The following is a 26,833-nucleotide window of genomic DNA, read 5'->3' as shown; positions in this document are numbered from 1 at the left end:
AGATGAACAAAAACTTGGTCCAAGAGGTAGGTTTCAAGGAGCTCTTTAAAAGAGGAGAGAATGCAAGGAATAGTTGGAAGTGAATACTATTGATGAATTTACACGGCAGTGAGATAATCCCATATAGGAAAAAAGAATTGAAAGAGACGATGCAAGAGTTAGATGAAGGAAGGATGAGACTAGTGAACACCAGTATGGAGCAGTTGGGCTGAATGGCCTGTTTCGATGCTGTAAATTCAATGAAGAGAGAAATGGAAGTAATTTTGTTTAGCAAACAGCTCTTTAATTGGCATGGTCGTAATTACGAAGGATGATAAAGAAGATTCTTTTTTACTTGCTGGTTGGATGAAATGGTATTGACTGACAGGCGTGTGTTGATCCTGAAGCTGGAAAAAGAGCTAAATACTCAAAAGGCTTTGCTGAATGAACCTGAAATCAATTTAATTTCAGATACCTCTGAAGGACTAAGGTCAAATCCACAACCTAAATGTCTGGATTAAAGAGAGTGCTGCGGCAGCATGCAGGACTATTTTGGGGTGATGTAACATGCATGGGGAAGTGCTGTTTAAATTGAGGGCTACAATGTGAGTACACTCTGAGAACGATTGATAAATAATACACTGTAGATCCATTTTACAAGTCAATACACTGTCTCTGCCAGCATGTTTTTTCTTTGGTATTGCTGATGAATCAATGAGACAGATGCATTAAACCAGCCAGTTGAATGTTTAAATTAGATTTAAATTGTAAGGGAAACCACTTGTCCTCTGCGTGTGTGACGTCTCTTAATTGATGTTTCAGTCAATTTGGATTGGATTGCAAATGATTTAGGTATTTTATTTAATGCTAACCTCCAGAGACTACAACTTTACTTTATTCATTCATTTGATGTGGGCATCGCTAGCAAGGCCAGCATTTATTGCCCATCCCTAATTGCCCTTGAACTGAGTGGCTTGGTAGGTCATTTCAGAGAGCAGCTAAGAGACAACCACATTGCTGTGGGTCTGGAGTCACGTGTAGGCCAGACCAGGTAAAGATTGCAGATTAGTGACAATTTTTACAACAATCGACAATGGTATCGAGGTCATCATTAGACCTTGAAGTCCAGATTTCTTTTCTTGAATTAAAATGTGGCGGTTTTTGAACCCAGGTCCCCAGAACATTCCCCTGGGTTTCTGGCCCAGTGACAATATTACAGTACAACACAATTAGTTAAGACAATTGCCCGATGCTGCATCTGTTCAACAATATGATTATTCTCTTTGCATTTTAACCTATTTATTATTTCTATTCATTACCTTTTGTTGCGCAACCTCTTTTTTTCTCTTACCATAACAGATCCCCATTGAGTTGGGAAAATACAATGAACCACACACATACGTACAATAAATAAATTTAAAACTTGTCCAAATGATGCGATGACTGAAAGGGACTTTGGAAGCGCGTCAAAACCCAAGTGACACTCCATTTATCTTTTTATTGGTAGGGATTTAAACACACCGGGCGGGATTCTTCGTCCCGTCTGCCCCGTTTTTCAGATCGGCGCGCCCGCGCTCTGTCCCCTGAGCCAGCCAATGGGGTTTCCCATTGTGGCCACCCCATGACATCGAGAAACCCGCAGGCTTGGGTGCGCTGCCAGCGAAGAGGAGGATCCCACCGACGGAGAATCCCATAGACCATCTTTTGATCTGCCGAACATACTTTGGAAGCAGTTCAGAGAAGGTTGACCAGACTAATACCTGGATTGGGTAGGTTGTCTTGTGGGGAAAGGCTTGTCTCCTTTGGAATTTAGAAAAGTAAGCGGCGACTTGGTTGAAACATATCAAATTCTGAGCAGTATTGACAGAGTAGATGTGGAAAGGATGTTTCCTCTTGTGGGACAATTTAAAACTAGAAGCCACTGTTTAAAAATAAGGGTCGAGGGTGGCACAGTGGCGCAGTGGTTAGCACTGCTGCATCACAGCGCCAGGAACCCGAGTTCACATTTTCCCCGTGTTTGCGTGGGTCGCGCCCCCACAACCCTGAGTGTAGGTGGATTGGCCACGCTAAATTGCCCCTTAATTAGAAAAATTCAAAATAAATAATTCAAATTAAGACAGAGATGAGGAGAATTTTTCCGCTTCGAGGGTCATGAGTCTTTGGAACTTAAAAGGCAGTGAAAACAGTCTTTCAATATTTTTAAGGTGAAGGTAGATATATCCTTGATTAACAAGGGGGTGAAAGATTATCGGGGGTGGGCAGGAATGTGGAATTGAGGTTACAATTAGATCAGCCATCTTTTTAAATGGTGGAGTAGGCTTGAGGGGCAGAATGGCCGACTCCTACTCGTAACTTATATGTTCATATGTTCTGTCGAGAAATTTTCTTTTCTTTTGTTGATTCCTGTTTTTATTCCCCTCCTATCTTGACCTGTGCTGGGATATGGTTCTGGGGGACCCCCAGGTAACCATTCTTCCTGTGGGAACCTTGACAATGAGTGGTGAAACCTATTTGACGTCAGATGTCTTCACAGTCAATACCAGTTTTGTATTCACACAAGCGCTCTCACGTACACATGGAGCTTGCTAAAGTGGATTTGGAAAGGAGCTTAAAAGACAGGAGTGACCATCAATATTCATTACAAGCCCACCAACTCCAAAAGCTATCTGAAAAAGACTTCTGTAAGGAGTCTATCCCATTCCCGCAGTTTCTCTCCCTACGTCGCATCTATTTCTGATTATGCCACCTTTGAAAACAGCGGTTCTGACATGCCCACCTTTTTTCTTAATCAAGGTTCCCCCCTCACTGTGGTGAATAGAATCATAGAATTTACAGTGCAGAAGGAGGCCATTCGGCCCATCGAGCCTGCACCAGCCCTTGGAAAGAAGACTAAGCCCACACCTCCACCCTATCCCAGTAACCCTATCTAATCTTTTTGAACACTCAGGGCAATTTAGCATAGCTAATCCACCCAAACTGCACATCTTTGGACTGTGGAGGAAACCGTAGCACCCGGAGGAAACCCACGCAGACACAGGGAGAATGTGCAGACTCCGCACATATAGTGACCCAAGCTGCGAATCGAACCTGGGACCCTGGAGCTGTTATGTGACAGTGCTAACTACTGTGCTGCTGTGCCACCCGTTGACAGGACAGTCACCATGTCTGACCCATCTCCCACAGCTGTCTTCTCCCCTTCCCCTCCTTCCCACTGTTGTGTTTGGTCCCTTGTACTTTATGAAGTAACTCACCAAACACTTTGATTGTCCAAACCAGGATCCCTTTATTGTGTCTCGTGTGGTAAGATGGAAATTTGATACAGAGCATGTTATCATGGAGTCTTCCTACTCCTCTACTCCTAGCACTGTCCAATTACATGTATGTCTTTTTACCCTCTCAATCTTCTTCTCAAGATCGCTGGATGCGTCTCCCTTTATATCTGGGTCCCAGATCACATGACCTTGGTCTGGAGACAGCATGGTATGTCTGTAACGCCACCTGCTGGTTGGAGGTCACACACCACCCATAGGCATTTCACCACACCCACAACCATTACAGGGTCCCTCTTGTTCTTAGTTTTTATCCCACAGACCTCTGCATTTAAATGATCATAAATTATACCACCACTAAAGACATCTTGCCTCCTCCTTCCTGTCAGCATTCTGCAGGAACCATTCCCTCCTCCATTACCCCCAGGCACTCATCCACTTCCCACAGCAACTTCCCATGCAATTGCAGAAGGTGCAACGCCTGCCCCTCACCTTCTCCCTCCTCACTGCCGAAGGCCCCAAACACTCCTTTCAGATGAAGAAACATTTCACTTGCACTCCTTCAATTGAATCCACTGCATTTGCTGCTCCCAAAGCTGTCTGCTCTACATTGGGGAAACTAAATGCAGACTGGGTGACAGCTTTGCGGAACACTTTTTCTTTGGCCGCAACCTTCCTGTTGCTTGCCATTTTAACTCAGCATCTTGATCTCATGCCTACTTGTCCGTCCTTGGCCTGCTGCATGGTGCCAATGAAACCCAACGCAAACTGGAGGAACAACACCTCATCTTCCGATAAGGCACCTCAGAGCACTTTGGACTCAAAATTGAGTTCAACAACATTAGACTGTGAACTCTCCTCTCTATATTAACCCCCTTTTTAAAACTCCAACATATAATCCTGAGGGGATTGGCTACGGTAGATACCAGGAGGGTTTTGGACTCGTACAGGAGACGAGAACTAAAGGACAGAGTTTAAGAATAAGAGGACTACCATTGGAATCAGATGAAACGTACTTTGTTCCTCTCAGAGGATCCTCAGTCTGTGGAATTATCTTCCCCAAAGAGCAGTGGAGGTTGGGTCATTAAATTTTCAAACATGTTGAAACGTATAAGACCCTGAGGGGGACTTGATAAGATGGATACTGGGAGGATGGTTCATCCGTGAGGGGGAACTAGTGGACACAATACAAAAATAAGAGACCTCCCTTTTTAAGATGGAGATGAATAGATTTATATTCTCCCAGCAGGTCGTCAGAATGTGGGGAATTCTCTCCCCCAGAAAGTAGTGGAGGCTGGATTATTTAATTTATTCAAGGCTGAGTAGATGGATTTTTCATAGACAAAGGAGTCAAGGGTTATGTGGGATTGGGGGGGTGGTGCAGACAGGAAAATGGAATTAAGACCACAGATCAGCAATAATCTTATTGGATGGCAGAGCAGGCTTAAAGGGTTGAATGGCCTCTTACTCCTTCCCCTAAGTCCTATTTCTACGCTCACAACCTCAGTAGTGAATCTTAATTGCAACCCCCTCTCAGGCAAGCACCACAGGTCTCGGCACTTAAGTCAAGCAAATATACTTCCATAAACGGGGGTCAGCTTATAAATTGAGTATAAAATGCAAACCGCTGGTGTAGGTTTTATAATGTGAAGAAAAACCTAACACCGGTGATTCATATTAAATTAACCTTGCCCAGTCCATTGGATAAATTGATTGTCCAAAATACCTTTAACTGCAATCAAACCATCGAGTTAATTGTCTTCAGCATCCGGGTTCATCAAGTACACTCGAAGTCGCTTTGCCAACGTGGCATTATTATAAGGATCCCACTTTGGCTCAGATTTGGGCATTTTCATTTTCCAAATTATTCCTCCACAACAAATCAACCTTTGAATTGGATATTGTATCTGATGACACTTAGCACACAAATACAATCCCGTGATTTGATAATGATATCACACAAAGCATCCAACGGGGCAGCACGCATATTTCCACTCTTGGTGAAAGCCTTTCCTCTGTCAGTTATCAATTTGGTGTGAACATGGTCGTTGAATGGTTGGTTACGGCACGCATCCAAAGGTGTGGTTCAGTTGGCCATGCAGGCAAGTATCACTGTGAATCATAGAATCATACAGTACAGAAGAGGCCCTTCAGACCACCAAGCCTGCACCGACAAAAAACAACTTTAAACCTGCACTAATCCCACTTCCCATCACTTGCCCCATAGCCTTGGATGTTGTTACATTTCAAGTGCTCATCCAAATACTTTTTAAAGATTGTGAGGTGTCCTGCCTCAACCTCCCTCCCAGACAATGCATTGAGATTCCCACCATACTCTGGGTTAAAAAGAAATTCCTCAAATACCCTCGAAACCTCCTGCCTTTCACCTTAAAATTATGCCCCCTTCAACTAAGGGAACAGCTTATTTCTATCCACCCTATCCATGCCCCTCATAATCTTCTACACTGATCAATCTTCTCTGCTATAAAGAAAACATGATGTGGAGATGCCGGTGTTGCACTGGGGTGAGCACAGTAAGAAGTCTTACAACACCAGGTTAAAGTCCAACATAACTCTTTCATACCTTTTCATTCAACTGAGGAAGGAGCAGTGCTAGTGCTAGTGTTTGAAACAAACATGTTGGACTTTAACCTGGTGTTGTAAGACTTCTTACTATAAAGAAAACAACCCGTGCTTACCTAGCCTCTCATCATAGCTCAAATGCTCCATCCCAGGCAAAATCCTCATGAATCTCCTCTGCCCCGCTCTAGTGCTAACCAAAGTCCTGTACAGCTCCAGCATAACCTCCCTGCTCTTGTCTTCTTATCCGCTGTAGTTTTCATTAGAAAAGTTTTCAAACCTTAACCACTCCACTGCTCAGTTACCGAGCACTTCGAAATTCGAGGACAATGTGGCAGAATGCGTAATCGTGTTTTTGCCGTTGTCTGATAATGAATCGCTGGAAATGTGGGCATCGTGGTCTCTTTCCAGTCTGTGGAGCCTTGCTCTTTTGTCGCAACATCACACTTTCATTCCATGAAGTGGCTGCACCAACTAGCTGTTGCTTTGAGATCTTTGATGGATCCAGGGTTTGATTTGGTCCACTTAAAAATTGCATTTCTCGTGATGATGTAACCATTCTGACAGTTTTCAAGGGCCCATTCCAATGCACCATACTCAAGGTCAGGTCAGTTACTAGTCGTTGGTTCCCAAGGTGCATTTGATTTCAGGCATCTTCTTCAGAACAGATTCCTTCTTCTCCCATTCTAGCACCACTTCTCCATTAACACCAAACTCCATCGATGCAACACAGTAATTTGACAAGTTAGCAAATGTTACGACTTTTAGCTTGAATCCAGCTTCTTGCTTCAGTCCTTTTGCTGGAGGACCCATTTTGGTTCGTCACTCACCATGCACGGCCTGCTTTGTGACAAACTCCCGTGTATCTGCCTCGCAACACATCCTGCTTGATTCCATGAGCTTACTTACGTTAGCACTGTTGCTTCACAATGCCAGGGTCCCAGGTACGTTTCCCGGCTTGGGTCACTGCCTGTGCGGAGTCTGCACGTTCTCCACGTAACTGCGTGGGTTTTCTCCGGGTGCTCCAGTTTCCTCCCACAAGTCCCGAAAGATGTGCTGTTGGGTAATTTGGACATTCTGAATTCTTTCTCCATGTACCTGAACAGGCGCCGGAATGTGGTGTCTAGGGGCTTTTCACAGTAACTTCATTGCAGTGTTAATGTAAGCCTACTTGTGACAATAAAAGATTATTATTGCAAGGTAAGTAAAATATGCATTTCTGGGGCGAAGAATTGAGGGTGGCTACTCGTGCAAGTACAGCATTTCATTGCTGAAAAGGAGGAGTGGGGTCAACTTATTTGCTGAGCATCTACAAAAGCATGATTTTCAGCACTGAAAATTGGGGTCATTTTATAACCCTGGTTGATTTACACGATGCAATATATGCTATATTCTTCCTTCCTTAATGAGGCCAAAACTGGACTCAGTAAAATAGTCTGTAGAAATGCTAATCGAGATGAAAAGTAAAACTCACAGGGCCCTGATATACCTGAATATTTCGTTCTTGTTTTATATTATATTAATTATACTCATGTGGCTGTAGTCCATTGAGAATTAATTTACCTACACAAAGCAGTGTATTGGCTGAAACTATTTCTGAGACCGGAGAGGATAATTGAACATCTTGGCAGATTAATTTTCCTTATCTGACAGTAAATCAACATTGACCATATAGAATTATAGAATGAGCGAAGCTGTTCATCCCTCTGTACTGGCTCTCTGTAGGAGCAACTCTACTGATTCCCACTCCCCTGTCTTCTCTCCTTGGACCTGCAGACTTGCCTCTTTAGATAATATTCCAATTCATTTTGAGGAAACCACGATTGAATCTGCATCCCCCACTCTCTTAGGCAATGTGTTTCAGACCCGGACCCCTGGCTACGCTTAAAAAAAAAGTTTTCCCTCGTGTCACCTTTGCTTCCCTTCTCAGTAACCTCAATTTGGTGTCCTCTGGTTTTAATCCTGAAACCAATGGGAACAGTTTCCTCCTATCTGTTCTGTCCAGAACCCTCGTGACGCTAGCCACCTCTACAAGATCTCGTCCAAACCTTCTCAAAGGAGAACAGCCCCAGGGCTGCTCCAATCTATCCTATTGAATGCCCAGTGTGCATATTCACATCCGGTGTGCGCAGATCCTGTGATAGAATCGTCCCTCATCAAGAGGCAGGTCGCCATGCAATCAGGAACAGAGACTGCTGTTATTTAAGAGATTAAAATGACAGAAAACCCGAGCCGAAGCAAAATGATGTTTGTGCACAGTGATCTAGAGTATATGTTTGGCGAAATGTGGCGATCACAGCTGTAGGTTTATGATGATTTAATGTATGTGGTACACTAGTTGTACCTGCTGGATGGTTGATATACCGGCGAGATTAGAGCATGCTCGCAAATTGTGATTTGAGGTGTCATGTAAAATCTAATTTCAGAATGCAGCCTGTTCAGGGGAATTTTTAATTTGATGTTTCAGCAAAATACAAACACAATCGAGCCCAAGGCCCAAAATGATCTTACCATTTTGAGCACACTCAGGCGTTAAATAGGTATCTTTTTTGAGATCCTTTTTCTTGACAGAATTCTGTAACGTCTGTGCAAAGCAGACCGATTACTCACAGACTGTGCATCATGTCTATTAACCTTAAAGACGATGACGAGTCGTTGTTCTAAAGCCAGATTTCTGGCTCTCATTTCCATTTGGGCTATCATGTGTGCAAGCACAGCTATTTAACAGAGATGACCCAGTTTACTGCCTATGTTTTCTCGTAGTCTACCGCCCCCTTCTCCCAACACTTTCACACAAGTGGACGTTTCTTATCTGGGTTCTCAACTGTGACAATATGTTAACCGTCTTTCAAAGGAAAACATCAGAGAAATGTTTTTTTTTAAATAATTTTTATTGAAATTTTTCGATACAAACATTTACCCCTACTACATTTTAAATTATAACACAACAAATCCCCCCTGGAAAATCCTCCCCACGCCCTCCCCCGCGCGCACCCCCCCCCCCCTCCCCCCCCCCCCCCCCCCCCCCCCCCCCCCCGCGCTACCCGTCTAGCAACCAAACCGTTTTTCCCTTTCTACCGATGGCCTCGGGCAGTCATTGCCCGCGACCCCCCGCTGACGTGCTCCCTTCGTTGCTATCCCCCCCCCCCCTCCCTTCCCCCCCCCCCCCCCTTTCTCCCCGGGTTGCTGCTGTTTCGGCCTCCAGTTCCTATCTCTGATCCAGAAAGTCAAGGAAGGGCTGCCACCGCCGGAAGAACCCCTGTACCGACCCTCTCAGGGCGAATTTGATTCTTTCCAATTGGATGAAGCTTGCCATGTCGTTTAACCAGGTGTTAACACTTGGTGGCCTTGTGTCCCTCCACTGAATCAAGATCCTTCTCCGAGCTACCAAGGATGCAAAGGCCAATATTCCGGCCTCCCCTGCCTCCTGTACTCCTGGCTCCACCCCAACCCCAAAAATCGCTAGCCCCCACCCTGGTTTGACCCTGGTTCCCACCACTCTCGATACCGTCCCCGCCACCCCCTCCCAGAACTCTTCCAGTGCCGGGCACATCCAGAACATATGTACATGGTTCGCAGGGCTTCCCGAACACCTAACACACCTGTCCTCACCCCCGAAGAACCGACTCATCCTAGTCCCCGTCATATGGGCTCTGTGCAGCACCTTAAATTGGATGAGGCCCAACCTTGCGCACGACGACGACGAATTGACCCTCTCTAAGGCATCCGCCCATGTCCCATCTTCTATCTGCTCTCCCAGCTCCGCTTCCCACTTGTCTTTCAGCTCCTCTATCGATACCTCCTCCACCTCCTGCATTATTTTGTAGATGTCCGAGACCTTCCCTTCTCCGACCCAGACCCCTGACAGCACCCTATCACTCACCCCTCTATCGGGAAGCAAGGGAAATCCTTCCACCTGTCGTCTGGCAAATGCCTTCACCTGCAGGTATCTAAACGTGTTCCCCGGGGGGAGCTCAAATTTCTCCTCCAGCTCTCCCAGGCTCGCAAACCTCCCCTCTATGAACATGTCCCTCAGTTGCCTGATGCCCGCCCTGTGCCAGCTCTGGAATCCCCCGCCAGTGTTCCCCGGGACAAATCTGTGGTTCCCTCTCAGTGGCGCCGCCATCAGACCCCCCACTTCCCCCCTGTGTCGCCTCCACTGCCCCCAGATTTTAAGGGTGGCCGCCACTACCGGACTCGTGGTATACCTTGTGGGGGGGAGCGGCCATGGTGCCGTTACTAGCGCCCCCAGGCTTGTATTGCCAGAGAAATGTTTTTAAGCAATGGGACTTGACCTTGTGCCAACTAAGTGATCAACTACTTTGATGTCAAGCTGGACTCATTGCACAAGTTTAGCTGTCTTGTGTTTATGGCTCTGTTGTCGTTTTCAACAAGGCGGAGGATTAGGAGTAAATGTTTGGTTTCAGACTGGAGGGAGGTACACAGTCGTGTACCCTGGCATAGTTATTAGGATCACTGCACTTTTTGATGCATATTAATGACTTGGGCATACCTGGCATAATTTCAAAGTTTGCAGATAGCATAAAACCCTGAAGTGTAGGAGGGTGATAATAGACTAGATTGGTGAAATATGCATCAGTGATGGGGGGGAAATTAATGTTTTAGGAATTGAATGGGGTGCCAATTGAGCCGGCTGCTTTGGCCTGAATGATATCGAGTGGCACGGTGGGACAGTGAGTAGCACTGCTGCCTCACAGTGACAGGGACCTGGGTTCAATTCTGGCCTTGGGTGACTGTATGGAGTTTGGACGTTCTCCCTGCGTCTGTACGGGCTGCCTCCGGGTGCTCCATTTCCCTCCCAGTCCACAGATGTGCAGGTTAGGTGGATTGGCCATGATATATTGCCCCTTAATGTTCAGTGATGTGCAGGTTAGGTTACAGGGATAGGATGGGATGGACGGGACAGCGGACCTGGGTAGAGTTCTCCTTCGGAGTGTTGGTGCAGACTCAATGGCCTGAATGGCCTGCTTCTACACTTGTAGGTATTCTATGATTCTACAATTTTGAGTGTTCCGTCACACTCCTTACTTGTGCCTTGTAGATGCTGGACAGGCTTTGAGGAGTTAGGCAGTAAGTTATTCCCTACAGGATACCTAGACTCTGACTTGCTCTTGTGGCCACAATATTTATATGACTGGTCCAGTTCAGTTTGTGGTCAATGTTGATAGTGGGGGGATTCAGTGGTAATGTCATTGAATTCCCAGCCTCTGACCTGCTTTTATGACCACTGTGTCCATGTGGCTGCTCCAGTTAAGTTTCTGGTCAACAGTGACTACCAGGATGTTGACAGTGGGGGAATTAGTGACGGCCATGTCATTAATGTTAATGGAAGGTGATTAGGTTTGATCTTGTCAATGCCTGGCCCTTGTTTGGTACTAATGTTACTTATCACTTATCAGCCCAAACCTGAATGTTGTCCAGATCTTGCTGCACATGGGCACAAACTGCTTCATTAACAATGCAAATATTTGAAATAGCAAATTAATTACATTTGTGCACTCAGTCCAATAATTCCTGGCCCTCTAGCCTCGCAGAACCAAAATGTTACGCTGAGTGTTGACTCTGTGTCACAGAATCTGCTCAGGAGGAGGCAATTCAGCCCATCAATTCCATGCAGAGATTCGATTTGTTAAATGCCATAGGAGATAAACCAGTGTGTGTGCCTTTGTATGCAACAACTAAAGAGGGCAGATCTCTTAATCTCTGACAGAGGCGACGAGTGAGCTAAGAACGAAAAGCTGGAAAACTGAAATCAAAGCAGGGAAAAAGTTTTAAATCTCTGAAGGGAAAAGACAGGTTGCGACATCCTGGGTGTGTAAACTTGATCAGAACAGGTTCTGATGGAAGGGCACACACCTGGAGTATTACAGCTTGCCTATTCTGTTTATGAATTTGGAGTGATGTATTGTGCATTTCCAGTATTTAGTGTTGCTACAGAGCCAGCATCGCTCTGAAAGGCGGAACTTTGTGTTAGTTATTCAGTCAGTTTGGCAGGAAACCAGAGCTCTGAAGCAGTAGCAAAAGCAGAGTCTGATATCTGGTTTCTGTCACTTTAAATAGGAGCAGCGGGGGCCATTCAGCCCCTTGAGCCTGCTCCACCATTCATGGAGATAATAGCTGATCCAACTATCTCTTTTACCATTTTTCCCCACTTAACCCCATAGCCCTTGATGTCATTTGTATCCAGACATCTAGAGATGTATCTCTGTCTGGAACATGCTCAATGATTGAGCTTCCACAACCCTGTGGGATAGCGAATTCCAAAGATTCATCACCCTGGTGGTGAAGAAATTCCTCGTCATCTCATTCATGAATGGCCAACCTCCTATTCCAAGAGTGTGACCCCTGGTTCTAGGCTCACCAGCCAAGGGGAAACATCCTATCCACATCTACACTGTCCGATCCTGTAAGAATTTGTAAATTTCAATGAGATCCCCTCTCATTCTTTGAAACTCTGGCGAATTCAGGCTAAATCTCTTCCCTCCCCCTTCATTAGACAATCCTGCCATTCCAGCGATTAGTCTGGTGAACATCCATTGCACTTCCTGTATGGAAAATCATCCTTCCTTGGATAATAAGATCAAAACTGAAAACAATATTCCGGTCTCACCAAGGCTTCATATGATTACAGCAAGACAGTTTTAGCCCTGCACTCAAATCTCCTCGCAACATACCATTTGGCTTCCTAATTGCTTGCTGTACCTGTGTACTAGTTTTGAGTGACTTATGAACAGGGACACCCAAGTCCCTTTGGGTCTCAACATTTCCCAACCTTTCACCATTTAAAAAATACTCTGCTTTTCTATTTTACCTATCGTAATGGAAAACGTTATTCACACTATATTCCTTCTGCTAAATTCTTGCCCATTCACGTAGCCTGTCCCCATACCCTTGAAGCCTCCTCACAACTTACATTTTCACCAATTTTGTGTCATCAGATAATTTGGAAAAGTTACATTTGGTCCCTCCATTCAAATAATTGATATTGAATGTGAACAGTGTTGGCATGAGCACTGATCCTTGCAGTACCTCGCTAGTAACAGCCTGCCATCCTGAGAATGATCCATAGTCTCCCTCTTCAGTCTATCAACCAGTTCTCAATCCATAGCAGTATATTACTAATATTGTTTACTAATCCCCTGTGTGGGACCTCATCAAAAGCCTTCTGAAAATCCAAAAACATCATATCCACTGGTTCCCCTTTATCTATCCTCAAAAATCTCCAGCATGTTTGTCAAATGTGATTTCCCTTTACAAATCATTGTTGACTCTGCCCAATCATATCATTATTTTAAAATGTCCAGCTATTGCATTCTTTCGAATAGATTCAAACATTTTCCATACATGTCTGTAGTTCGCAGTTTTCTCTCTCCCTCCCTTGTTAAATCTGCTACTTTCCAGTCTGCAGGAGCCTTTCCAAGATTGATAGAATTTTGAAAGATAATCACCAATGTATCTATTATCTCCATAACCACCTCCCCTGGGATGAAGCCCATCTGGTCATGGGTATCGTGTTAGGTACACTGGTCTAACACTAGCTGCAACTGGATGCAGCTTAGATCAGAAAGATACTCCAGACCTTGAAGTTAGTTCAATCAGGTTTATTGAACTAATAGTACAGTTAGCACAGTTCCCTGTGAGTTTGACTCTGCTAACTTAAGTGTGGTTAATATGTCTGACTGAACCAGACTAGCTCTCAGCCACGTGGTGGAGGAGTGAAATTGTAACAACACCCTTGACTGACTCTCTAGATGTTCATCAGTGGAAAGAGGCGGAGTGTGAGTGCCTTGTGTCTTTAATAGTCAGATCACACCCCTGAGTGTCATGTCTGCTTATTGGTCATGTCCTGTTCTCTGTGTCCATTAGTTGCTTGTCTGTATATCATTATGTGTGTGTCTGCAAAGCATGACATCTCCCCTTTTTTATGTTTGGATGACATATGTGAACGTATTTACAAGAATAGGCCAATATTAACATATATACATGCAGTGGATGTGAACGTATGTACATGTGAAAACAACTGTCTAATGCGAGAACACAGAACATAGCAAACAGAACAAATGTTCATAAGTCCAGTCTCTGTGGCTTGCGTCTGATCCTGGTCGACCGCCGGAGAGGTGGTGGTGGGGACGACAGCGCCTTGATGGGCGAGATTGAAGCCTGACTGGTAGCTTCGTGAGTTGAGGTATCAGGAGGTGGCAAAACAACAGAAGGAAACGGAGAAGAATGTGGTTACGGACAGGCAACTTTGCGCAGTGCCCGTCTGTTTTGTTGCACAACAGAACCATCAGCCAGAAGCACAACATACGAGCGGGAGGCAGCCTGTCGAACAATGACAGCTGGAGCTGACCAGCCTCCATCAGGGATCTTGACCCGAGCAGTGTCTGACAGGGACAACATGGGCAAATCAGTAGCATGAGCATCAGAGCCCTGTTTTTGCCGGTCTCGGAGTTGCTGCTCCTTCTGCAGCACCAGGAGGTGATCCAGCTTGGGCACGTGTATGGCTGGAAGTGTCGTTCGCAGGTCCCTGTTCATCAGGAGTTGAGCCGGCGACATGCCAGTGGACAGTGGGGTCGCCCTGTACGCAAGCAATGCAAGGTGAATGTCAGACGCAGAATCCGCGGCCTTGCAGATGAGCTGATTCACTATGTGCACCCCTTTCTCAACTTTTCCGTTTGACTACGGATAGTGTGGGCTGGCAGTGGCGTGTTTGAACTGATACAACTGGGCAAACAGAGACCATTCATGGCTGCTGAAGCACGAGCCATTGTCACTCATGGGTGGGATACCATGCCTGTAGAACGTCTCCTTACAGGCCTTGATGACGGTCTGAGATGTGAGGTCTGAGAGCTTCAGGGTAATTGGAAAAGTAATCAATGATTAACAGGTAATCACGACCATTTGCATAAAAGAGGTCGATACCAACCTTGGCCCATAGAGAGGTTTCAATTTCATGCTGCTGAAGTGTCTCCTTACTCTGCGCTGGCTGGAAGCGTTGACAGGTTGCACAGTTAAGGACCATGTTTCCGATGTCCTGGCTAATTCCGGGCCAGTAGACAGCCTGCCTGGCTCTGCGTCTGCACTTTTCCACACCCAGGTGGTCCTCATGCATTTGACGGAGCACCAAGCTCTGGAGACTGTGTGGTATTACAATCTGATCCAGTTTGAGGAAGATACCATCAACCACCATCAGGTCGTCCTTTACATTGAAAAATTGAGGGCACTGCCCTTTTTGACAGCCGTTGGCTAGGTATTGCACAACACGCTGCAAGAGGGGGTCTTTGGCTGTCTCCTCACGGATACGAATCACCTTGTCATCAGATGCCGAGAGGGTGCTAGCACACAGCTTGACCTGTGACTCAACCAGTGACTCAATTTGCCAGATGACGTTCAGTGGCTCACTACGCATGGTGTTGGAACGGGACAATGTATCAGCAATGATGAGTTCCTTGCCAGGCGTGTAGACCAGGTCAAAGTCGTACCTTCTGAGTTTGTGGAGGATGCGCTGCAACTGAGGCATCATGTCATTAAGGTCCTTGTGGATAATGTGGACCAGGGGCCTGTGATCCATCTCGACTGTGCATGTCGGCAGGCCGTAGACATAGCCGTGAAACTTGAGAATGGCAGTGAGAAGGCCCAGGCATTTCTTCTTGATTTGTGCATACCTTTGTTCGCTGTGCGCCATTGCCCTTGATGCGTAGGCAACCGGTGCCCAGAATGAAGTGTCATCGCGTTGCAGAAGGACCGTGCCGATGCCATCCTGGCTCACATCTGTCGAGTTCTTTGTTTCCCTGTTTGGGTCGAACAATGCCAATATGGGTGCAGTGGTGAGCTTGGCTTTCAGCTCCAACCACTCTGCCTGATGGGCCGCCTTCCACTCAAAGGCAGTGGACTTCTTCACTAGGTTTCGTAGGGCCGTGATGTGTGAGGCCATGTTTGGGATGAACTTGCCCAGAAAATTGAACATGCCCAGGAAGCGCAATACGGCCTTCTTGTCTTCCGGCACCTTCATGGCTGTGATGGCCTTGACTTTGTCTGTGTCAGGGCACACGCCCTGCTGAGAGATCTTGTCTCCTAGGAACCTGAGTGTCAACATGCCCTGCTGAGAGATCTGGTCTCCAAGGAACCTGAGTGTCAACATGCCAAAGCTACATTTTGCCCTGTTCAGCTTCAGGCCATTGGCATGGACACGGCGGAATACCTGCTGGAGACGGGAAACATGCTCCTCAGGGGTCATGGACCATATGGTGACGTCGTCCACGTACACACGAACCCCTTTGATGCCCTCCATCATCTGCTCCATGATGCAATGAAATATCTCCGATGCCGAGACGATGCCGAACGGCATACGGTTATAGCAGTATCTGCCAAACGGTGCGTTGAAGGTGCAGAGCCTTCTGCTGGACTCATTCCGCTGGATTTGCCAGAATCCATGTGACGCATCTAACTTTGTGAAAAACCGTGCATGCGCCATCTCACTGGTGAGTTCCTCCCACTTCGGGATGGGGTAGTGTTCACGCATTATATTCTGGTTGAGATCCTTGGGATCAGTGCAGCTGCTCAGGTCCCCAGAGAGTTTTTTAACCACCACCATCGAGCTGACCCAGTCAGTCGGTTTGGTTACCCTGGAAATGATCCCCTGCAGCTGCAGCTCCTTGAGCTGTTCCTTCTGGCGCTCCTTCAGCAGAGCCGGGACACGGTGTGGTGCATGGGCCACTGGCTTGGCATCAGGTCGCAGTAGAATCTTGTACCGATATGGCAAAGTGCCCATCCCGTCAAACACATCTGGGTGCTGAGCGAGGATGTCATCAAAGCCAGCTGCACTAGGTTTAGCTTTTTGCAGGCATGCACGCCCAGTAGGGATGCGCTGAGTGGCTTGCCAATTTCAAACCTTAAGCCATGCATGGGTACTCCGGTTGGAGACAAGTAGGTGGCAGGATCCCAGTGCCATGATGGCATTACCGTTATAGACCAGGAGCTGGCAGGCTGCTGGAAGGACCTTGGGGGGCTTCTTGATGCGTTTGAAGTCTGCCTGTGAGAGGAGGTTGGTAGAAGCACCTGTGTCCAGCTTGAACTGGATGGAGCAGCGGTTGACCTGCATCACCGCACGCCATTCGTCCTCCGAATCCACAGGGAGGATGGCCTGAATGCAAGATGAGTTAGGTGTGGCATGTTCACATGTGGTAATGATGCACACTCGGTAGGCAGACACCAGGCACTCGTCCTCTGGATCTGTTGTACTGCCAGGATCAGAATCCTGTAATCGTCGTTGCACATTCTGGACGCTCCATCGTGGGAATTGGGAGCGCTGGCCTCTGACTGGTGGTGCAGACCTGCACAAGGCTGCATAGTATCCAGGCTTCCTGCAGTTTAAACATCGCCTGCCTCTTGCAGGGCAGTGCCCCTTTAAGCGGGCGTTGCCACAGTTCGGGCACATCATGACATCGGCGTCGTGACGCAGTGTACGTCGTCGCACATGCGCAGTGTAGTCGGCAGACATCTGCACCTGCGCAGTGTGGGTGCCGGCCGTTTCGTTATCCTGTTCGCATCGCGCATGCGTGGGACTCTGGGGAATGCGCGCGAGATGGCCGCTGCCTTCAATGTTGAGGCGCTGAATCTGGGAGATGACCTGCACACTCACTGCCTCGTGGGAGGCAGGTTTCTCATTTTCAGCCGATTTGTATTGGGCATACCGATTCTTTGCGTGCTCGTGCACTGTATATGTTTCAGTCGCGACTGGCAGGGTCATATGCTTGATTTTTAAGAGCTGCTCTCTCAGAGGATCAGAGTGAACTCCAAACATGATTTGGTCTCTGATCATGGAGTCAGCAATATCATCAAAGTTGCAGGACACGCTAGCAGGCGGAGGCTAGTTTAGAAAGCATTGGAAGATTCATCTTTACCTTGAAGACGTTGTTTGAATATGTAGCGCTCAAAGACTTCATTGGTGTCCACCACAGTGACTATAGAATTTGTCCAGGGTGGTTTGAAATTATGTCTTGTCCTGGCCTTTGGTGAAGTTAAATGAGTTGAAGAGTTTGATGGCTTGATCACCCGCTGTTGAGAGGAGAAGCGCGATCTTTCTTGCATCAGATGCACCCTCAAGGTCTAAGGCTTCGATGTACAGCAGAAACTTTTGCTTGAGATTGCCGGAGGCCCTGAGCTGGCGAGGAGCCTGAATCTTCTCCGGGATGCCGGGATACATTTGCTGGTTGTCACGGAACGGACTGAGGTAAGCCACATTAAATTAGTAGTCTCCTGGTATCATGTCGTGTTAGGTACACTGATCTAACACTGGCTGCAACTGGATGCAACTGTTGCACGTTTTGCTATGGGTGTAAAACGCGTTTATTGGAGTGTATTAACTTGCCTCCGTTTAAAGGCCGTGTGCTTAACACTACTAGGCTCTGTGTATGTATTTTTCAGCTCCGGAGTCGCCAGATGCCGTATAGACACCTCACAAATATTCCAAGGTCAGGTTCAAAGTAATAAAACGATACACCGATTAGTAAGTTCCAAACGATCAATATTTATTATACAATTATAATAAATACGCATGCACACGCTAAGGGACTAAGCTATGACTAAACTAAGCAATCAGAATACTTAACTAAACAGGAACAGGCAAGGTCAGGGAGCGAGGCCTTCGTCCCGGTCTTGGTCTGCAACCTTCAGAAAGCGTGCTGGTCACTGGGGGTCTAGAGAGCTTGGTTCGCGTAGCGAGCGTCGTATTGGCACTTACGGTTCGGCGGCTGGTGCTCAACGGCTGGAGTCAGGATACAGGTTCAAGTTCTTGGTCAAAGCCGGAGCACGAAACAACAGACAGGACCATGTGTGGGGGTCTACCTTTATAGGGGTCCCCAATGTCCTTGCCTTTTCCTGGGCGGGCTTTACCTTCAGGTATCGATTGGATCGCTCCCAATCGATATCTTATGAATTCCTCCAATGTGAGGGTCTCTCTTGATGGCGGGGGCGGTTTCTATAGTGGATACTTCTGGTGCCGCTCTGTCTGGACATCCACTTAAAGTATCTTATTCAAACCCAAATGTTGCCATTGTGTGTGCCTAGATCTGGACTGCCTCATTAGTATGTAAAGCGTTCTGCCATTATCACCTTTGGTTTGAGATCTTCCACCTGGCCAGAAACTAGTTTTGCTGCTTGCAAAATGCTAATGAGTGTTTGCAGGCTGCTGCCTTGGCTAAACTGTTTTTCCCTGCAGTCTGAGCGATTCTCCATTTTGTTTAGTTCAGTGTCCATTTTAGGTGGCTACAGTGGCTACACAACATAGATCAGAAAGATACTCCAGACCTTGAAGTGAGTTCAATCAGGTTTATTGAACTAATAGCACAGTTCTCTGTGAGTTCGACTCTCTGCTAACTTAAGTGTGGTTACTCTGACTGAAGCAGACTAGCTCTTAGCCACGTGGTGGAGGTGTAAGATTGTAACAACACCCTTGACTGACTCTCGAGATGTTCATCAGTGGAAAGAGGTGGAGTGTGAGTGCTCATGTCTTTTATAGTCAGATCCCACCCCTGAGTGTCCTGCCTGCTTCTTGGCCATGTCCTGTTCTCTGTGTCCATTAGCTGCTTGTCTGTATATCATTATGGGTGAGACTGCATATCATGACAATGGGGATGTACCAACTTTCAATCAAATTAATTTTTTGAGTATTACCTCTTTATTATTACTAATTTCTTTCAGTTCCTCAATTTCTCAAGCCCCTTGGTTCCCTTGCATGTCTGGGAGATTTTCTGTGTTATCCTCCGTGGAGACAGACACAAAGTAATTGTTTAGTTTCTCTGCCATTTCCCTATTCTCTGTCATAGATTCTCCTGGCTCTGTCAGTACTGTACCCACATTTGCCCTTGCTAATCTTTATCTTTTGTCACGCCTAAAGAAGCTTTTACAGTTTGCCTTTGATAGTCATTAGTTGGGCATCACGGTGGTGCAGTGGGTTAGCCCTGCTGCCTCACGGTGCCGAGGTCCCAGGTTCGGTCCCGGCTCTGGGTTACTGTCCGTGTGGAGTTTGCACATTCTCCCCATGTTTGCGTGGGTTTCGTCCCCACAAACCAAAGATGTGCAGGGTGGGTGAATTGGCCATGATAAATTGCCCCTTAATTGGAAAAAATTAATTGGGTATTCTAAAATTAGGGAAAAAAAGGAAACAAATGACAGTCATTAGTTTTTTAATCTTGATATTCTCTTTTCCATTTCTTTATCAGCTTTTTCATCCTCCTTTTGCTCCATTCTGAATTGCTCCCATTCCTCTGGCATTCTTATAAGCCACTTCTGTTGATCTGATGGAATCTTTAACTTATTTTGTTATTTGCGGTTGATTTTGCATAATGAAAACATTCATACACAGCACCAAAGGAGGCCATTTGCTTTACTGTCCATGTGTCAACTCTCCTCTCCAATTAGCCCCACTCCCCTGCTCGGTCACATAACTTGGCAAATGTTTCTTTTCTAGTATTTATCCAGTTCCCAAGGAGGCCCGGCCAACCATGCCCACATGTTCTGGTCTTGCCCCAGACCTGCTGGGTACTGGACAGCCTTCTTCGTGTCAATGTCCAAAGTGGTGGGGATGAGGGTGGAGCCATGCCCGAAAGTGGCAGTCTTTGGGGTATCAGACCAGCCAGATCTCTTCATGGGGAGGAGGGCGGATGCCCTTGCCTTTGCCTCCCTGATCACCCGCTGTCGAATCCTGCTTAGTTTGCGATCAGCAGCACCACCTAAAGCTGCAGACTGGCTATCTGACCTATCGGAATCTCTCCAAATGGAGAAAATCAAATTAACCATCCGTGGGTCGGAAGATGGCTACCACAAAACATGGGAGCCATTCACCTGACTGCTCCGAGACCTGTTTGTGCTCAACACATAAATAAATAAATAGCCAGTAGCCAGAGGGAAATAGCCAGGACAAGATAGAAAGAGGAAAGCGAGGGAGGACCGGGGAGTGGGGGGGGAGCAAGGTGAGGCAGTAAAACCCAGCAAGAAAAAATGGGAATCAGCAGTGAAAAGGGGGGGGGGGGGGGGGGGGGGGGGGGGGGAGGATTGTATGCTGAGCCAGACGGCGACAAACTGTAAATAGAGAAACCTAAGAAGAAACATTTGGGACTATACAGTAAATGAAAACGAATAGCAATGTATATAATTTTGAAAATGTCAATAAAAAGATTTTTTTTTTATTTATCCAGTTCCCTTTTAAAAGTGACAGTTGAATCTACTTGTGCCACCTTTCCAGGCAGCACTTTCTAAGTCGATAGATCAGACATCTCAACTCTAAATACTGCTTGATTAAAGAAAGCAGGGTTAACTTTGCATTAAAGGTTCAGTTAACTTTGTGTTAGTTGACAGTGCAAGCACCACACCTACTTTGGTGTCAGCATATTACGTAGAGTGTTTATAATTCAGTGCTGCTGCTACTTTCTGGATTAATGCTGCTTGAGGATCAGCGCGATTTCCTCATTCTCCCAGGGAGCAGTCAGTTTAACCACTTAAGGGTTTTTTAATGCTGATATGGACTGACTCATTTTGTTTGGAACTGCTGACCACTTCACCAATACTGTTTGGAAAGGCAATTCTGTCACAGAAAACCCACGGAGCTTGTGATTCCAGTTTCCTTTCATACCTTGTACTCAGCAGACTGTGCAGCTAACCTTGCAGTTGTCGTGTGCTTTTGTTAAACATACAGCAGGTGAGGTAAACAGAGGAGCTTCTGCAAGTTCCTCACAGGAGGAAGCGTAACATGGGAGAGAGGGCCCAGAGATCTCCTCATTGAGGAAAACAAGATCATGGAATCACCCCTCGTGAAATCTCCTAAGAGTCAAATGTCTGGGGTAGATGTCGGAGACAGTAAGTTGCTGATAGAATTCATCCTACTCTCGGGTCGTGGTGGCTAGCTGTGCAAATATTGATGTTTGAGTTAACACCTATACAAGTTAATTTTTTTTTTCAAATCTTTATTTCATGCTGTTGTGTTTATTCCTTCAGGCTGCCTGCAGTCATTGAGAGAGGGCAAATATTGTATGAATGATACAAGCAGGAAATTACAGTGACAACGTAGATTGCTTTAGATTGAACTCCAGGAGAGATTTTTATTACACTGTTTCGCAAGTGCTGAGAAACAGATTAATGTCTGTGTAGTGCGCAGGAGTTGAGGTTGGAGAGAGTAGGAAATGTCCGTGGATAGTTTGTTGAGTAACTGGGCTGTGAATTACATGGATATTTGACTCCTTTCACCTATTTTAGCGAGCGAGTGAATGTCAGTATAATAGTAAGAAGTCTTACAATACCAGGTTAAAGTCCAACACGTTTGTTTCGAATCACTAGCTTTTTGGAGCACAGCTCCTTCCTCAGGTGAATCCTGAGCTGTGCAGTGGCTTAGTGGTATTGTCACTGGACTGGTAATCCAAAGATCCAAGGTAAAGTTCTGGGTCATAGATCCGAATCCCACCAGGGCAGATGGTGGAATTTGAATTCAGTTTTTAAAAAGCTGGAATTAGAAGTCTAATAATGACCATGAAACCATTATTGATTGGTTCACAAATGCCCTTTGGGAAAGGAAATCTGTCATCCTTACCTGGGCTGGCTTACATGTAACTCCAGACCCACAGCAATGTGGTTGACTCTTAAATGCCCTCAGGGATGAGATCTTGCTGCTTTTGGATCGGGACTAGTTTTCATCACTACAGCCATTCCATATTTTATCATCTTTGCTAGTTAAAATCTAGATTTGCTTTGAAACTGACTCCTATGTCCCTGGCAACGTGATTTTATTCCGAATTTCAGTGCTTTTCTTGTTTAAATCTCTAATTTGTCGGAAGTGCAGCTCCCTGGAGTTAAAATCAGAGAATCTCAGATCAAACTTCACTTCCTGAAATCCTTGCATATTGTTGCGGTCGTATCTGTGTGACTGACCTTCCAAAGAAATCTCCACATGGGCTGTATGTTCCCAGACCTCCAACTGTCCAAAGATTATGCAGCAAAGGAAGAAAGCAGCTTGAACTAATGGATCCCTCAGTCATGAGCTAAAAGGAGCAATCAGGTTGCAGTTGCCTGCAGAGGCCTGAGTATGAGGCCCCCCAACAATTGAGTTGGGTGTAGTACTTGCAGCTGAGCAACACTGCTGGAGATGCGTCCGATTTATGTAACTGCGGGGTGCACTGGAAATGTTTGAGAGCAGATTGCAGCCTCCGAGATCAAAAGTATAAATATTATCCCGGTGAAGTTGGAGGAACACGCAAGCTGTATCATGCTCAGTGTTAGTTTGTTAGTTTATGTCTGGTTGATCTTGTGTACGAGTCAGGGGTATGGACCCTACCAGGATTAGGGACAGCATAATGTGATGAGTGTTGGGTGGCGGGAGCTGGGGATCCAGTTGCCATGGGTCACGCAGGGATCAATGACTGAGGTCGAATCAGGAATAATATTCTGCAAAAAGAATTTGGGGAGTTAGGGACCAAATGAAAATGCTGAACAACAAACAATCCCTGGATTGTTGCCTGAGCCACGTGCCAATTGGCAAAGGGTCAAGCAGATTAGAGAATTAAACGCGTGGCTCAAAGAAGGGTGTGGGAAGCAGGAACTTCGATTCATGGGGAACAGGCATTGGTACTCAAGGAAGAGTGAGCTCTTTTGCTGGGATTGGCTTCATTTAAACCGAGCTGGCAGCATTGCCCTGGCGAAGCATATAACTAGGGCTGTGGGCAGGGCTTCAACCCAACGCGTAGTTTAAGGAGGGTTGAGGTGGAGGGAGATTTAGAAATCCAAAGTGAAAGGTCCCGACGCGGGAACAGTATAGCAATGTGGGTAAGGACCAGCAGAATGGGACAGAATTGAACAGAAATTTTACATCAGAGAATAAGGTAATTGAAGGGAACAGAAAATTAAAGATTCTTTACCTGAATACAGGAAGTATCTGAAATAAGGTAGATGAACTAGTGTCACTGTAAATAATTTATATCTAATCGCTTTTACAGAAACATGGACTTGGATTTTCCAACCCCACTGAAGGTTTACGGACTTTTTAGCTGAGCCACTACATCACTTGGGGAGGGGCTGGAAAATCCTTTTCTTTTATGTTCTTATTGGGTTTTTCGCACATAATATATTTACAGATGTACACAAGGAAGAGAGAGAAAAAAGAGAAACAAGATAAAAACAACAACGCTATATAATTAGAAAAATCATGTAAATAAAAAATAAAAGACCAAGGGGTGGGAAAGTAAAAACTGGGGACGTGTATATACATCCAGGTACTGGAGAGACAATTGCAGTATACATGTATACATGTCTTTGTGGGGGGTTGTGCTTCCTTTCTTTTCTTCTGTTTTTGTTTGAGCAACGAGAGTACATCACCAGTAATGTAAAGTTGATCTGGGTGGGGGGAGGCGCCTGGGTGGCGCCCCTGATGTTGCTTGCTTCTCCCAGTCGGTTTTCCCTCTTGTTGTTGTGCGTTTGCCTCCGCTTCGGCCGTCCGTCATTTCTTCCTCTTGTACTTTCTTACTCTCTGTTGCTGTGTTCATCATGGTCATCGTCATTTCCTGTGCTCTCCTTCCAGTTTGCGTTCCCTCGTCTTTCCTCCCCCTCTGGCTCCCCTCTATTGTCCTTTGCCCCCTGTCCTTCCTTCTTCCCCTACCCTTCCTTCTTCCCCTCCCCCCCCCCTTTCCTCCCCTCTCCCTCTACCTCCCCTCTCCCTCTCCCTCCCTGCAGTTCTCCTTTCTTTTCTGTTGTGCTTAGCTATCCGCTCTTGCACTGTCCCCCTCCCCGGTTCTTTCCCTCATCCTTCTCTTTTCTCATGTTTGGGCTACTTTCCCCTGACTCTTGGCTACTTTGATTATTTATCTGCTTATTCATTGGCCACAAACAGGTCCTGGAACAGTTGGATGAATGGCTTCTATGTTCTGCAGAAGCCATCTTCCGACCCCCGGATGGTGAATATGATTTTCTCCATTTGTAGAAATTCTGATAGGTCGGACAGCCAGTCTGTAGCTTTGGGACGGCTTCTGGCTCCTTGAACCATCCCCTTACTCATTCTGCTGTTGTCACCCAGTGGTAGTATTGTAAGTTTGGGAGGGCTAGCCCTCCCCTGGACTTTGTTTCCTGTACGTTGACCACCAGCCAAGCAGGATTCTACGGCGGGCGATCAAGGAGGCAAAGCAAAGTGTGTACGCCCATCTCCTCATGAAGAGATATGGTCTGACACCATAAAGACCGCCATTTTCGGGCACGGTTCTAACCTTACCCCTAACACTTTGGATATTTCTTCGAAGAAGACTGTCCAGTACCCAGCAAGTCTGAGACAAGACCAGAACGCGTGGGTGTGGTTGGCCGGGCCCCCTTGGCGCCATTCACATCTGTCCTCCACCTCCAGGAAGAACCTACTCTTTCGGGTTCTTGTCAAGTGGGCTTTATGTATCAACTTTAGTTGCGTTAGGTTAACTCTTGCGCACGTGGAGGTGGAGTTGACCCTATGCTGTGCTTTACTCCAGGACCCCTACCCTATTTTGAGCCCCAGGTTTTCCTCCCATTTCTTCCTCGTCATTCAGTACAGTGCTGGTCCTTTCTACCAGTCGTTCGTACATGTCGCCACAGTTTCCTTTACCTAAAATGTTTGCGACCAGTAAGTCCTCTAGTAGTGTCTGTCGTGATGGTCGTGGGTATGTCCTTGTCTCCTTCCGTAGGAAGTTTTTAAGCTGCAGCTGAAATCTCTCCATCAGTTCGTCCAGTGTTGTGACCCTGCCGTCGGTGTCTAGGTCCCTAACTGTCAGTGTCCCCCCGTCCTGTCTCCACTTTTTAAAGTGGCATCGGTGAGTGCTGGTACAAACCTATGGTTGTTGCAGATGGGGGCTTTGTTGGACATTTTGGTCAGGCCGAATTGCTGCCATAGTTGGTTCCAGGTCTGGAGGGTGGCTACCACCACTGGGCTGCTGGAGTGTTTTTTGGGTGGGGATGGGAGTGCCGCTGTGGCGAGGGCCCGGAGCGAGGTCCCACTGCAGGAGACCTCCTCTGCGCGCACCCGCTCGGCTTCTGGCTCCTTGATCCAACCCCTTACTCGTTCTGTTGTTGCCACCCAGTCGTAGGATTGTAGGTTTGTGAGAGATAGCCCTCCTCTGGACTTTGTTCTCTGTAGGACCTTCTTTGGGATCATAGCATTCTTCCCCCCCCCCGTTCAAACACTATGATTAATTTGTCCAGTGAGTTGAAAAAGGCCTTGGGGATATAGATTGGGATAGATCTAAGTAGGAAGAGATACCTGGGCAGCACATTCAGTTTGATTGTCTGCACTCTCCCCACGAAGGGCTGAAAAACCCTGGCCCTGGTTACAAGCTGATCATGATTGGAAAATAAATATTCCAGGGTATTTCAGAAACACATACAGAATGGCAAAGGAAGAGACATGAATGAGGAAGGATCAGGCCTCAAGATCATGAAGTAGAATCAATATGAGTGGAAATTAGAAACAGCAAGAATCAGAAAACGCTGGCGGGAGTAGTTTATACCGTTGGGCAGTGAATTAAACAATAAATTACTAGAGCTTGTAACAAAGGAAATGTAATAAATGTGGTGGACTTTAATCTTCATGTAGACTGGGACAATCAAGTTGGCAAGTGTCTACAAGGCAAGTTTGTTGAATGTTTTTGTAACAGTTTCTTGGGGCAATACATTGTGGAACCAACCAAGGATAAAACTATCTTCGACCGAGCATTGTGTAGTGGATCAGGGTTAATTAGTAATGTCGTAGTGAAAGATCCACTGGGAAATAGTGATCACGATACCATTGAATTCAATGTTAAATTTGAAATTGACATACACTAATTACAAACAAGAATGTTAAATTTAAACAGAGCCAATTACATAGCTATGAGGGGAGAACTGACAAAAGTTATTTGGCTAAATAGATGAAACAGTAAAGGAACAGGGGGAAACATTGAAAGAAACAATTCAAAATGTTCAACAAAAATATGTTCAATTGAAAAAAG

At 46.2% G+C, this 26,833-nt stretch overlaps 1 protein-coding gene across 15 annotated transcripts in view; it reads left to right on the top strand.

Moving 5' to 3' along the window:
* Nucleotides 1–26,833, top strand: part of sema4ba (sema domain, immunoglobulin domain (Ig), transmembrane domain (TM) and short cytoplasmic domain, (semaphorin) 4Ba) — a 636,623-nt gene that overhangs the window by 468,991 nt on the left and 140,799 nt on the right. Inside the window, exon 1 of one of the 15 annotated variants that reach the window (XM_038813273.1) lies at nucleotides 21,286–21,546. The exons of 13 other annotated variants lie outside the window; for them this stretch is intronic. The gene's annotated coding sequence lies outside the window, so the exon portion shown is untranslated. Of the gene's footprint in view, nucleotides 1–21,285; nucleotides 21,705–26,833 lie in introns of those variants that run through there. One more of the 15 variants, XM_038813274.1, reaches the window with a different exon arrangement.

Source organism: Scyliorhinus canicula, chromosome 12 (genome assembly GCF_902713615.1).
Source record: "Scyliorhinus canicula chromosome 12, sScyCan1.1, whole genome shotgun sequence".
NCBI lineage: Eukaryota > Metazoa > Chordata > Chondrichthyes > Carcharhiniformes > Scyliorhinidae > Scyliorhinus > Scyliorhinus canicula.
This window is presented reverse-complemented; position numbering and strand designations above follow the sequence as displayed.